Source organism: Larus michahellis, chromosome 9, assembly GCF_964199755.1.
Source record: "Larus michahellis chromosome 9, bLarMic1.1, whole genome shotgun sequence".
NCBI classification, from domain to species: Eukaryota; Metazoa; Chordata; class Aves; order Charadriiformes; family Laridae; genus Larus; species Larus michahellis.
Window position 1 is genome coordinate 16,576,402 of NC_133904.1, and position 5,528 is coordinate 16,581,929.

A 5,528-nucleotide genomic window follows, 5' to 3' on the forward strand; every position below is an offset into this window, starting at 1 on the left:
CCAAGATCTTATGGGGATTGATCACTTTGTATCTTACACAAGTTTAAATATGTGAAGCGCTGTGACCCAATTCCACATATGCTTTCCTTCGTGAGATGAATCTCTCTAAAATGGACGTGGCAGCTCACAGCATATAGTAAATTGCTTGCTTACCTCTTTGCATGTATAATGTTTTATGTTGCAAAACGAAAGGCATTGCTGGTCTCTGGTATGGTCTCCCGGTGTCTTCTCACGTTAATAGCAAGATATCAACGATTACTTAACATCATAAACAAATAAGACAAAAAATGAATAGTGTAGTATTATCACTGTTTATTTGTAGCAATGTGTCTCCATTTTCCAGAGTAAGGGGAGACTAGGAAAATCCAAATAATACTGACACCACAAGACAGAGCACAGCGGGGGGGGATACTGGACCTCCTCATTGATCTTGGCTAGTTTGGGGCCATTATTTATAGCTTTGTGCCCTTCATTTCAGTAAACTACGTAGTGGTAAATGGATTATTTACATTCATTAGGTTGCCCTGGCTGTAGTAACTCCCATACCATGTTAAATTTAACAAATAATGAGGAACAAGTGAGGAAGGAATTGAGTATTATTCTGTCCCTGAGGCCCTGCTGCCACCTGATGTCACTATTCTTGTCAGGTAAAGGGAGGCAGTCAGGCTGTGTGTCTGCAGGAACTGTCAGCTCTGGAAAGGATTTCAGCAGGTAGGAAGCACTAATCACAGAATGGTTTGGGTTGGAAGGAACCTTAAAGATCATCCAGTTCCAGCCCCCTGCCCTGGGCAGGGACACCTCCTGCTAGACCAGGTCGCTCAAAGCCCTGTCCAAAGTGGCCTTGAACACCTCCAGGGATGGGGCATCCACAACTTCTCTGGGCACCCTGGGCCAGTGTCTCACCACCCTCACAGTCAAGAATCTCTTCCTAATATTTAATCTAAATTTCCCCTCTTTCAGTTTAAAACTACTAGCTGTTGTCCTATCTCTCCACTCCCTGATAAAGAGTCCCTCCCCATCTTTCCTGTAGGCCCCCTTTAGGTACTGGAAGGGGCTATAAGGTCTCCCCAGAGCCTCCTCTTCTCCAGGCTGAACAACACCAACTCTTTCAGCCTGTCTTCACAGCAGAGCACCCAGGGAAGCATCTCTAAGCAAAGTCATACAAATTATTTCAGTAAGTTGAAAGAACATGCCGTATGGAGGTCGGTTGTTAAGACAAATCCACCAACCAAGGGAAATTCAGATATTCACTTAAGTGTGAGTCTCATTGCAGTCTGCTGGGGCTAGACTGGGATTGCCTGACCCCTGGGCCACACAAACAGGCAGGAACTCCACGGGGCAAACACCACATCAGGGGAACGAGCCCTCCTCCACTTGCACTACTACAGCTTGGTTCCCAATAAAGTGTAATAAAGTAGGAGAAACTCTGTAAATAAGATGACAGTTGTCTGACACACAAAATCTAAGCCCAAGCAGAGACCAAGAACCTCATACATTTCATGATGACTATGGAGCTTGTCATTGGCTCTGGAAAGAGTCCTTGTTGAGCTGATAGGGGAACAACTAAGGATTCAAGGCAAGATTTAAAAAAAAGGGGGAGAGGAATGGAGTTCTCTCTACTACAGCAAGGTAATCATCTGTGTTTCCATCTGCAAAGGGCAATGGAATACTATAGTATTAAAAACAGAACAGCAAGGTTATCACTAAGAAGGTATTTTAATCATCATTCAGAAGTTTAAGAAGGAGAAACAAACCAAATGCGCATCTATGCTCATTTGAGAGCCTTTCGCTTCATGAGTGGTCAGAGAAACAAGGAGGGGCCTGTTGGAACAGTGGCAGAGGATCTGGCTCTCAGAGTCTTCTCAGCTCAAGGCCATGATTAATTGCAAATGATAAACAGGGTTAATTGTTATTTGTACTCTTGCTTACAGAAGCATGTAGCAGTTAATACTGAAATATCTACATATGCGGCATCTAAAATACATCTTACATTTTGCATCTAAACAAATCTTCAGCTTCATGCATGATGAACCTAGTTTTCACATGAGTACAAGATGTATTTTAAATGCTTGGCTCACGTGGGACATCTTTCCGTGACTGTGGTTTCAGTTATACTATTAGCTAATACCCCATAGTCCCAGAACAGTTTGTGCTCATGCTAAGGCTTCTTGTGACAGTCTACTATCAGCCAAATCACTGTCTTTATGTGAGGTACAAAAAAAAAAATAATAAAATGTACATAAGCATTAATGGAGTGAGTTAGTGCAAGAGAAAGATGCAGCAGTTTAGCTCTTGTAAACTGTGACCAATTTGAGCTCCTAGTCCGGTACTGATAGAAAACAAAACCATTGCAAGATAGTGTTCCAGACAAGTAATGGCCTTTCTGTGCTGACTTTTTTTTCCTTCATTCAAGGCAGTTAAATTAATATATTAATGGACCCTGGCTATCTATCATCCTTAAGTACTGAACCTGATGGTTTCATATTTCCAGAAGCTGAAGGACGCTTTGTAAACAGATGTTCTTGCTGCACATTAGTTATGTCTAAGCACACCAATACCATTTTTTTGTAAAATAAGATAATGATCAGTTTTACAATATCCTTGTTAGACAGGGATTATCACAATTCAAGTTAGAGGAAATGGCACACCATTAAAGTCATCTTTCGAGATTACACGGCAAAGCTATCACACAGCAAGTATGTAACAGTCCTTACTGACTCCCGCTTACCAGCGTTAACCTCCCTCAAAAATCAAACTTTCAATAATACCATGGCAGTAAATAAATGCTATTTATACAAAGCTTGCAGCTAGAGTGTTTTATAAGTGACTATGTGGGAAGCATTGTGAAATATCAACTGATAGTTAATATTTAAATTGCTGCTCATTTACACTTTAGGCAAGTTTCATTGCTGCTATTTGCAAAGAATTTCAAAGCTCAGAATTCAGTGATTCACTTCAAGAATTTTTATAAATAGCACTATGTTAAAAAAAAGAAAAAAGAGGAACTTATGACAAGAAAATCTTCTGGCTCCCAGGGGAAATAATTGTTTCAAAGACAGTAACTGTTATTTTTTTACCTTTTGAAAGAACAGGTTCTTTGGTTTGTTTTACAAAAAATGTATTCAGGAAGGGATACCTAAACCTTATAGTAGTCCCTCAGAAATGTCAGGAAAATTATTCTACATAGGATAATCTGCAGTTTAAAATAACACAAAAGACAATACTGCTTTAGTAATGGCACAACTTACTTTAACTAGTGATGGTTCATGTCATACACATAAACATGCCTTGTAATTAAGACTCTATTCCACCAGTAATACAAGCATCAATTTAAACGATCATACTCATGTTTCCTAATGGATTTTGAATTCTTTTCTATAAGGTACTGCAGACAGATAGAACATGGAAGCCTTTAGCACACATGGAGAGAGAGAAACACATTTAAGCCCTGTGTATATTCCCAGTATTTCTTCCCCGCTTTGCCTTGGCCAGCTCTCTGCCCACATACTGCTCTTCACAGAGCCCGCTCCAAGTTTTCCACATGTACCTACAGGCACCTGAATGAAACTGGGGACCTTGCAGGTTAGTACCACAGCTTTCTATTAACCTGGGTTCCTTTTGTTAGCTCCTGGTCATTAAAGCAATGGACTTTCAGTTAAACTACATAGCTCAAGGTAACATCGGAACAACACAGTTAAGCTTTGTGGGCCTAAGAAAACAGAGATTCAGCAGCAGAGCTCTGCTGAATATTTTACCATACTTCATTTTAATCCTATTTTGTTAGAATTTAGTGGAATTTTCCTAAAGGAAAACTGTCTTAGAATCATGTGGCTCTAGCACAATGTTCAAAGAGAAAAATGCAAAACTTACCTGGCTGTTATCTTCTAACTTGCTCTGTGTCTCAGCCTCATCAGTTCAACAACAATATTCTTTTCTTCATGGTCTATGCAGTCCCTGTTGAAGAAAATGGGTGCATTGAATATCTCAATAATCCTCACTAGATTATGAATTACAGAAGCACATTTATGAAATAGCTAACCTGAATGCGTGCTAGCACAACCAACAAAATGTTCTATGAATCCCCAGGCTTCATTAAAAAGTAAAGAGAAAAAAAACCTGAATCCAGCAGTTTTACAACTATTCACTTTCTTAACAAAGCAAATGTCATATTAAAATCTCATCAAAAATTCAGGTAATCCTTCCACTAAAGCTAAATCATATTGGCTAAGCAGATACCAGTTAATTTCAAAAGGAGGGGGTTGGGGGGAAAGCCACATATATATATAAATATATATATATAAAAATATATATATAAAAAGAGAGAGAGAGAAATACCACTAATACCCCTCTAATAAAGCCAACACCCTCAAGACAGCACCCCTCTCTCCTGCTCCTGTCCTTAATCCTACAACCCAGTCAGTCTTTCTCAGGTGGGAATCTTATCACATCCCGCTCTTTATCACCTGGGCACTTCCACATTCACAAAACAATTCTATTTCCTTCTCCTCAAAGGAATCCTGCCACTTCCTCCTAAAAACTAGAAAAATGATATAATAAAACTGGAATTTGGGGCTGAATCCAGCAATATAATGCACAAATCAAACGAACTGCTACACAGGGATAAAGAAGCAGCAGAAAGCCCAGGCCAGCCCAGAACCTATTAGAGAAACAGAATGATTTACCGGAGCGACTCAACTTCAAACCAGGTCAACAGTGAATAAAAATGTGTGACTGCCAAACCGCTGTTCAGTGAACTCTCAGGATCACGTTGACAAGTTAGTCACCAGCCCTCTGCCACAAAACACCCTGGAGCGATCCGCAGGGAGCCAGCACCTGTGCTTGGCTTCTGTAAGACACCTTCAGCTGATCTCCCTTCTGAGAGAGAAATCTGGGGAAACCGTGTTCTTGCAACACATTTAATTGGGGATTTCTGTGCTTTGACATTCACAGTTTTCAAAATCAACAGTTTAAAAGATTTTTTTACACAATATTTAAACTCTAAATTCTAAAATTAAAACAAATAATAGGGTAAAATTTTCAAAAACATTCTGGTGATTTAATATTTATTTTATTCCTAACAATAAAATGCAGCTGCCTGCTTAGAAAACCCACTCTTAGGCATATAAACTCATTTGGTTCCCATCAGACTTAAGCTCCCAGGTGATCAGAATCTCTTTAAAAGACATAGACTCTAAATCATGGCAGTGCTTTTGAAAACTGTACTATTAACATATTCTATCTTCTGACCATCATCATGTGAAAACATTGAAATGTTTGGGTTATAAAAATCAGTACCACAGACAATGCATCAGCAAACTGATAAATTAAATTCTTACTTAAAATATTCAAGCCATCTCAGCTACTTACAAGCTATCCTTGCAGCCTGGCATTAGCAATGTCATTGTTGCCTCTGACCTGCCACATTGCATTACCTTCATAATTAAGTGGGAATCCAGAATAATAATTCTGACTGTGATATAAAGATAGCCTTGAATTACAGCCATTACAGAGATCCACTGGCATTTTTA